Source organism: Montipora foliosa, chromosome 3 (assembly GCF_036669935.1).
Source record: "Montipora foliosa isolate CH-2021 chromosome 3, ASM3666993v2, whole genome shotgun sequence".
Lineage (NCBI taxonomy): Eukaryota > Metazoa > Cnidaria > Anthozoa > Scleractinia > Acroporidae > Montipora > Montipora foliosa.
In genome coordinates this window covers 6,362,562-6,372,561 of record NC_090871.1, presented here as the reverse complement: position 1 = coordinate 6,372,561, position 10,000 = coordinate 6,362,562, and the positions used below count along the sequence as shown (strand labels likewise).

The following is a 10,000-nucleotide window of genomic DNA, read 5'->3' as shown; positions in this document are numbered from 1 at the left end:
TAGAGGCTCGTGTAAAAAAACAAAGCAGCAAGTTGCATACCTATAAGGTTTCATACACTTCACCGCTATCAGGAAAGAAGAAAAGCAAATGGGTCCCTGTAGATGACATCACAAGCCTCACCCTTCAGCGTCACATTCTTGACAGTCGATCACGTGTGCAAATCGGATTTGACCAGATCTCACCTTCGCTCACCACAAGAGATCTGGGTACGAGATTAGTTCTCGGATCCATTAATTGAATGGCTGTCAGTGAAGCAGTCACTTTGGTGTGTCAACAATATCGACTTCCAGCATAAAACGGATGGAGGAAAGGACAACAAATCCTGTTTCTTTTTTTAGAACAATGCTTCTAAAGTAACGATAATTGGCACTTTTATTCAACGAAGATTGAGGAGGCAGCGTGATCGAGTGGTTAGGACGTTGGGTTTGCATGCGGCTGCTCCGGGTTCAAATCCCGTTCTAACCTCTGGCTTGGATTTGTTTCCGCTTGTCCCGGATTCAACTCCTCCACGCTTTGTAAATAGCCAACTGGTTGCCTCCCGCCAGTTGGGGTTCTTAATAATGTTTCTGTTAAGTTTGAATAGTTTCTTTCACATTGTTCAAAGTGGGGTGCCTGTAAACTAGCTTGATAGCTAAGTGCACCTCCACTATAAACAAAGTATTTTTATTTTTTATTATTATTATTTTTTAAGATTTGCCTGCGAGCAGGCTCCGTCTCAGTGGTTCGAGGTACACGAAGAGCCTGTGTTGTCAGCTGCGGGTTTCAAAGTTAGTGGCCACGTCTTCCAGGTCTTCCCATTACAATAGAGACCTTAAGCAACCACTGGAGGCGGTCGGGAAGAGACGGAGAGAGCCGCGATGGAATGGGTCGAGGCCGCCACCTTTTGGCGCGAATATAGAAAGTTAAGCTGCGAAGTAGACGCAGCCGCTGTTCTGTTTAGGTTGGTTGGTTGGTTTTTTGTTTTGTTCAGTAGCTCAGTTTGTCTTTTAGTTACATTTGAGGCAACCTTTCGAGAAACACGAGACCTTTTAGCTGTGGCACGCGTCGAAGATATCATAGATGAGGATGAGTTTATTTTGTTGTATGATTTGAAATCCTCCAAAAATGTCGATTTCCCTTGCGACGATTACGGTAGATTCGACTTTGAGGGGATGGACGATTTAGAGTGTTTAGCTGAATTCGAGTAAAGAAACGCGACATTCCTGCTCTAGCAGCTGCCTTGCAAATACCAGATGAGTTTGTTTGTCCACAGCGATCAGTTGTCGATGGCCAAGAAGGGCTTTGCACGTTGTTACGACGACTTACGTATCCTTATAGGTACTCGAATATGATATCGCGCTTTGGACGACCGATTCCTGTCCGTAGAACGCTAACAAATACAGTACTAGAGTATATTTAGAACACCCACAGTCACAGGATACTAAAGTGGAACCAAACCATTCTGCAGCCAGCACAGCTTCAGACTTATGCTGATGCTATCTAATTAAAGGGAGCAGCGTTGAACAATTGCTTCGGCTTCATCGACGGGACAGTTAGACCATTTTGTAGACCCGGGGAGTACCAACGTGCTGTTTACAATGGGCATAAGCGTGTTCACGCTATAAAGTTTCAGTTCATTGCCCTTCCCAATGGATTCATTGCAAACATGTATGGGCCAGTTGATAAGTCAATCACAAAATAAATTTTGGTGGAAAAGAAATAAATCAACTTCCTCAGGCCCCCTTCGGCCGCCCGGCCATTCCTGACAAGCACACCGAAATATCACAACACAGTTTAACGCTCGCAAGATTGTCTCGTGCCTTGTATCGATAGAAAGTAAGTTTCATTACTCAAAATATTCTCCATGAAATTAACACATGCGATGGCCCTTAATTTTTGACCCTCGAACAAGGAGCCTAGTTTTGTCTTTCCTTGGCTCAAAAGTACGAATTTATAAATATACTGTTACAATCAAATGTCCTTGTTTTTAGAGGGTAGACGACATGATTCAGGGATGCTTGCAGAGTCCAGACTACTACCTCTCTTGGATCGTCATGCTGTGTCGCCAGTAGGCCTGCCTATCTGCATTTATGGCGACCACGCCTATCCAATCAGAGCCCCCCTGATTTCCCCGTACAGAAATGTAGTGCTGATCCCTCAGATGGAGACCTTCAATACTTCAGGGAGTCAAGTCCGAGAAGCTGTGGAGTGGCTTTTCAATGATGTTGCGACATCTTTTAACATTAGATTTCAAAAGAAATTTGAAGTTAGGGTTCAAGTTGTGTTGGCAAAATGTATCTGGTTTCTGCTTTTCTCCGAAATGCGATTACTTGCCTCTATGGAAATATGACATCAGATTACTTTGATTTGGACCCACCAAGTTTGCAGGACTACTTTTAATTATTTAAACTTATAAGAACAGGTGGCCTACGAAGGAAAAAGCCAGATAATTGACTTTGACATGTACAAAAGTAAAAAAAAGTCTTGTTGAGCTTATAAACATGTAATTTCTTTAGTCAAACTCAGACTTGCTCTCTTAAAAAAGAAAAGAAACGAAACTAGTAAATGTCACTTATTGGCGTTGTCCAACAGCTGCAAAATAGCATTGTTCTGGTCCTGCATCATTTGCATGCAACATGGTGGTGTGTAGCTTTTGTTGTTCCCTTTGTGCAGCTAACAGTTCCTCCTGGGCCTTGGACTGGCGCTCGGATTCGGCTTGGCGGACTGCCACCTTCTCTTTAAGAAATTCCAAGGTTTCGTTACCACTTCTTCTGGTTTTTTTTTGGGCTTAGATTCAGTTTCGTCCCTCCGTTTCTTGGTTTCCTTGAGTTGCTCGCATGCTTTTTTCCTGATTTCCTCGCCTGCAGCCCGATCTGCCTCAGCTTTTTGTTTGCTGGTGAAACAAACATCCTTTGTTTCTGCCTCTTCCCATTTTCCCGATATTTCTTCCATTAAGACATCCAGTTCGCTGTCTTCCACATTCACTCCATTGAGTTCTGCTTCCTTTCTGCGCTTTGCCTTGAATTTTCAAGCATCACTGGTTGAAATGCTCTCGAAGGCTCTTTTTCTTCACAGTAAACTTCACTGTGTTCACATCATTGAGGTGATCAGCAATTCCACTCCACAATTTCCCTCTATCCGCTCTCCGTGATTTATAGATCCAAGGCTCCGACAATTGTAATTCTTTTGCGACAATAAGGGCATGAATTTCAGTCCACTCCATAATGGATCTAAAAGAAAAAAGGCTTTGTAAATCTTAAACATGAAATCTTCAAAGACCACACCCTGGAAAAAGCCAAACTGCTTGGTTTTCTTACGTCTGACTTGGCGAAAGACCATAAGCGGAGAGCGAGTGTGGGAAGCCAGCAACCCAGCTTTCTGATTGGTCCATTCAACTTAGTGGTAGGTTACGTTTTAGACTGCTTGTCTTAACTACTAAAAGACGACTTAATTGGCTGACCCTTCTCAAATGCAACTCCTCGATGTCTGAGGCCGGAGTGCTGCAGCGTAGCGGGAACTATGAGGGGACGTTCATGCCTAGACACCAAAGTGATTCCTTGCTGGTACGGCGGACAGTCTGGCCCCAAAAGCAGCCTTCATGCAAGAAACGATGATAACACAACAGAAAATAAAAGCTAGCACATAAAGGCAATGATTAAAAGAAACGACATTGATGAATTTCTAATTTTTGACCATTTTCTGTAGAAGCTGCAACGGAACTTAAGAAACGAAAACGTCAAAGGGAAAAAGGCCAAAATCTGCTTTTTCAACCCTTTGACTCCCAGGATTGATCGGTATGTAAATTCACCTCTCAATTTCAATACACTGTTCGGCAGAAACCGAGCAAGCTGAATTTAAGATTAAGCTTTTGATATGCTCTTGGCATTTTGCACGGAACCTTTCAAATAATAACTATACGTTTAAACAAAAGAGTCATCTTAGTCCCAATTACATTAATTAAGGTTTAAACTTGAAGTTAAACTCACCCACTTCCTCTTTTTGTCATTATGGTAATTAGTCCCAAGGCGGGAAATTTTACTTTCGGTTGGCGTCCTCCAGGCCGCCTTCAGTGGTAGCTCAAGGTCTCTAATAACACAACGATTGCTCTATCACAAATGTAGATTTTTGAAGACTAAAATCAGTGAGAATAAAATTTGTTCCACTAAAAGTACGGACAGAGAAGTAAAAAATAGAAAAAAATATGACTTATCTGCTGAATACCCCACCAGTTATTTGCACAATAATAACATCTGTTGTATTCTGACTCGTTCTGAAAGTCGCCTCTAGCAATGACGTCGGTAAGAGGGTTCACGTTTTTCATCAAATAGAGTCATGTTTTAAAACTGAATTTGTTTTTTCTATTCTTTTACAAGTGTGCGCGGAGCCAGCAGAAGCGATTAATTCACTTTCTCTTCCTTTGATTGGATCAAGAATTGGAAGAAGAATTGTTTGTTGGAATTTTTTTCATGATCACTAAACAAAAAGTCTACGATAAACCATAATACTAACCTTTGCTAAAAACAAAAAACCTAAAAACCTACTTTTCTCCTTTGCTTCGGGATTTTCAATGGACGCTTTGTTTTTGAACGAATGAACTACCTTAATAATAGCACTTGTCAACTTCGTCTCAAGAGCCTTTAAATCATAATGTGGGCGGAACATTCTTCTACTTTGACAGATCTGGTATACACCTCTCTTAAAGTATATAAATAACGTTTTGTTGATTAACAATTGGAAGTTTGTGTTCTTTCGGTTTGAATTGTCATTTGATCTTCCGACTTGTGTAAACGGGCTGGACAACAGTATCAATCTACAAACTTCCAATTGTTAATCAAGAAAACGTTCTTTATTACTACAAGTATGATTTGGGTGTGTAGAAAAGTGGGACGGGGACGCGGGAACAGGGGACTCGGTGAATTTTTACCATTTGTTTACCTTTTCATCATATTTCACAAAATCCTCGTCTGTTGATCGTAACTGCGTTTTACCCCGGTTTTAAGTTCCTCATTTGTACAATGTGAAAGAGAGGTGAAGTAAATATTTTCACAAAATCCTCGTCTGTTGATCGTAACTGCGTTGTACCCCGGTTTCAAGTTCCTCATTTGTACAATGTGAAACAGAGGTGTAGTAAATATATATAGAATAGTTTATTACTCGTCTTCATAAAAAGGTGACTTTCATTATACTACTTTCAAGGTACATAGTAGAGTAATTTAGGTAAAAGGAAGGGACTCATTTTTTTGCATTGTCCTTATTTGACATAGGCAACATGAACGAAACGTTGGTATGACCATTTCTCAGATCATTTTACAATTTCCCAAGTATATCGAGGCTTGAATATTTTACTTCCACTTTCTGCATCCTAACTTTTCATTTTTAATTATGCATTTCACTCGTAGTTGTCTGTGTCACGTCACATTTCTTGACTGAAGACGTCATAACGCTTGTTTTTGAGTTTGGGGGAACGTTTACCCTAAAAAAATTCCGACAACATTTTGCTTGAAATTGCTTAAAACTACCATTAACGTATAATTATATCTATTAAGGAGATATCGTTCATTTTCATTATAACCTCTTAATTTTAATTTACCGTTCCCATTAAGATAGGCATATGATTAAAAGGCAGAGTGATAAAGCCTCGATAGGAGTAATAGAGCAAGGTAGCTTGACATAAGATTACTTTTCCATTCTTGTTTCCGATAAAAGACTTAACTTGAATTGTTTTCAGCCGTTAAAAATCACGCGACACATTTCAGATGAAAGAGCGAGTAGAAAGCTAAGCATGCACATTTCAAGTTAACGTCGATTGGATAAATTTTTCCTCGCAAAACAAAAATATGCCAATTTATGGACATGGTCAAGACTTAACACACTTGAGTCAAGAGTTACTTAGCTTCTGGCCCGGGGGCGGTACTTTAGGAATTTCTGGGTGGGGGATGTGCCGCTAGGACTCTGGAACCCTTAGCCTATACCAGAGCTGGTTCAGCTGAATTTTGCTACCCTGTACCAGAGTTAACTCCCCAAATCCTCCCTATCATAGAGTAGCTGTTTTTCAAAAACTACTGAGGTCACTAACACAGTCTAGCTGAAACAAAACCTATACCACAATCGTTTCTCTCTCAAGAAAGGACTTATTTATTCTTGTTCAGTTCGTTCATTCTTTTCTTGGTTTCTTTAGTCTGGATAAAATTTTCAACCAACCGATCAGTTCCCTGAAAAATTATGCCCTCTTCTAGACACAAACGCTCTGATTTATGTACCCTGTCCTGGAGTAAACTGCTTGAAAACCATACCTACATAGCTCATATATGGCAGTACTCCCCCTCCTCCCTCGCGGGGGGCTTCTGGCCCTGTGATAACGAAAACATTTTCGACAATATCAACGGCGACAAGCCAAATTTTTCATCAAAGGTAACAAATTGAATAAGCGCCAGGAAAGATGCTGTCACAATGCGGCCAACAAGGACATTGGCACGGTATTTAAACTTCAGTTACAAAGAACAACAACAACAACAAACGCTGCAACGTGAAATTTAAGCTGCAGTGTCAGCAATGGGCCATTAGGTCTTCTGCTTCGTTTCACAGTCGAGCTCTGTGACGGGTGGCGAGAATTAATTTTCGAGAATCCAATTTTTGAATTTCGCTGTGTATTAGCTGGCACTTGAAAAGCATACAATTGATCATTTCTGTAAAATAACATAAGCAATTCAACTTTCTTGGGGATGTTCTCCCATTTCTGAAATTCTGTACTTCGAGAATGTGTAACCACGTACCCGAATACCGTTCATTTTGGCTTGACGTATCTTCCTATCTGCCAAAAATGATGTCAACGCATGTCATGGAAAAAATGTGAAACAATCTGATTTTTTGTAACGGTCACAGAGGAGTGAAAATCAGGAAAAATATCCGAATCATTGTCCGTTTTTATACTAGAGACGCGCTACCGTCTGAACGAACTTGGGCAAGACCTCCTAAGTAACATGATCTAGAATGGATCTATCCTAACTGACGAACGACTGAGATAATTAGAGGGTTGGAAACTGGAAGAGATTAAATAGGATAAAAGGCCAAAAAGTAGACAGTTTATACTACAAATCTTCAACGGACATGAATTTCGGAGGAAACAATAAACAACCGCGTTATACATTAATAATTCTTGCAAATGAAATAGCTTGAAGTCTTTTCTTAAAAGTAGGCCAGAGAGTTGGCAGAAACAACATCGGAATTAGGAGAATTGTTAAAACTTATGAGCTTCATAAAAAGCGCGAAAAATTGTTTAGTATTAGTTCTGCAGTAAAGTAATTGGAAGGTCTTACAATTTCTTGTATAATAGGAATGTATTTGAATTTTTCAGTAAAACCATTTTGTTTGCTAACGGTGAACATGAAGGGTGGACATTTGCCAGTAGGTGTACATAAAGTTGCCCAATTGCAAGGTGTATATGTGGCAGGTGAAACCCGGTCTCAGGTTGAATCCGTTTTTACAGGTTAAATTGGTGATCCTCATTTTAACTTGGTTGAATATTCACTCAGATGAATTGAGAAAACTTGTTTGGAGCCTAAATTAAAGCTAGAGAAAAATAGGGTCAGGTTAGGATTAGGAAAACATATGATTTGGTTTTATTAAAGAAGTCGATAAAGGCCGAATTACCACCGTGAAAGATTTGGAAAGCTGACGTTTCGAGCGTTAGCCCTTCGTCAGAGCGAATAGAGGAATTGTGGATGTTGTTGGTTTTTATGCAGGTGTGGAAGAGCTTTGCCATTGGTGGAAATATGGTAACATGAATTTATAAATTAATGTAATGAGAGGCGTTCATTGATTCCGTGAGGATAGAGTACCTAGTTGAAAGATGAATTTTTGTTCCAGATTCTAACTGCTGTCTGTGTTCCCGTGGTGTAAAGATAGACTGCAAATTGTCATGTTGTGGCGGGAGTGATTGGGTTTTGATGCATCTGTGTCGTTTTTTCCTACATCTCGTACATCTCGTAGGTGTAGGCGTTCGTAGGCGTTCGTAGGTCTCCGCAAATGTCATCTATTACATAACCTGCACACTATGCAAGAAGACCTACATATAGGCGAAACAGGGAGAAGATTGGCGGACATGCATGTAAAGTGGTCAGTGATTTTAACCGGTCGATGCGGTCCAGATATCTTAACCATGTTACAAATAAAAGAAAAACGTTTGAATGACATGAGTGGTGGTGGAGGAAATATATGTTTAGTTTCGAGATCACTGCGGAAAATTTTAAAGTTTTTGAGAATTACATTTTTGACTGCAAGGTTTTGTGGATGGTTGGTGAGGGTGAATGGAATTCTGTTGGTTTCTTCTCTCTGTGACGTTTGTAGTGCGGTTCCTCGATCGATTTCTTGGGCACGATGTTTGCCTGTGGTGACAGCGGAGTCAGGGAATCCACGTTTATTGAAAAATTGGCATTTCGTTTAATGAAAACTCTTTATCTATCTTTTTTCAGTCTTTCCACATGTATACGACATAACGGCAGCTTTGCTAAAGTCGGAGATAGATGGCGCATTTTTTGATAGTTTCATGATAACTGCGCACTTAGAGCTGATCAAGGATCATCCGGGACTCAGAGGTGAGCGCACAATCAAGCACCCAGTGATGTACGGCATGGCCTTGGCGGGAAATTCTTCGCGTATGGAGGCCTAACTTTCTGCTTTGCTATGGCTCAAGTCAGTGGAGTGACTGCTTTCTTCCAGCTTATAGAAAGTGTCTAGGGGTGAATAATGTTAAATTTCGGTTCGTACGCCTGAACATTGGAGCATACTTATCTTAGTATATAGTTAGAGAAGTTATAGTGTTTCCTCCATTAATCCTGTTCTGCTTCTGATAGAGAGCTCGCATTACATTTAGAACTACTTGGAAATGGGCTACTGATATAAATATCATCGATCTTTAGTGAACAATGAAAGTACAATGATCCGTCATCGTTGGTCTTCAACAAGACCGAGGCAAGGTTTCGTGAAATCAAGCATTTGCATTTTTCATATTTTCGAGATTTACATTTTGAATATTCAAAGTCCAAGTTTGAGCATAAGCACTTTTCAGCATTGAATTTCGAAAATCCTTCTTCTGTTAACAGTTAGACTGTCGTTCAAAAAATCCTGCGCCGGCTTGAGATCCCAAATAGAAGTTTTTATCATGACAAGAGAGCGAATCCCTGTGCCCAATGTTAATTATTTTAATTGCGACCATACAGTAGAACCTCGATTTAACGAGCCTCTATATAACGAAGTCCTCGGTATAGCGAACGATACTCTTTAATTAGCCCGGCCAAAGTTGCAGTAAAATGTATGAACCAGAACAAGGATGAAAATCCTTAAATCCTGCAACTAAGCTAGAACAACTTCACAGTTACAGTAACAGCTCATTATAAATGAAAACACTGACACTATCGATACATCTTCAGATCCACTCCATCTTCTTTCTCTTATTACTTCCATCAACGTCGTTATTTTTGAAGGCTTCTCGTGGTAGAAGCTATAAGTAGCCGGAATTTCCAGTCCAAAGCCCTTCTTTCTCCGTTTGGCAGCCACTTCCACTGAAATTTGCCCTCCGCGTTTTAAAAACAAGTGAAACATACTAGGAAGAAGTAATCGTTCAGATCCTAAAATGCTGGGTAGCGCAACGTAACACATGAAAAAACAAGGATATTACATGGCCACGCGGGGATACGCCGTTTTATCTTCGAATGCTGAAGTACGAGAAGATAAAACTTGTATCCCCAAGCAGCCATGTAATGTTCTGTTGATTATATAGATATTGATGAAATGTCTTGATTTAAAACAATTTGTTTTACTCATTTTCGAAATGATTAAATAGTGGTCACCTACCGCTAAAACACGCATGTTGTGTAACAAGAAACAAGATATGAAAGTTATGAAAACAAATCAAAATGTTAATGTAGTAGAGAAAAATTATATTAAAGCACAAAAGTATCTTACAATGAAGAGGAAGCTGCCGTTTTATTGGCTAATCGTGTTCGTTACAATGACGACACC

General features: G+C 40.0%; 1 protein-coding gene across 1 annotated transcript in view; it reads right to left on the bottom strand.

Moving 5' to 3' along the window:
- LOC137996603 (uncharacterized) overlaps positions 1 to 10,000 on the bottom strand; it is a 171,460-nt gene that overhangs the window by 104,302 nt on the left and 57,158 nt on the right. The window lies entirely within an intron of this gene.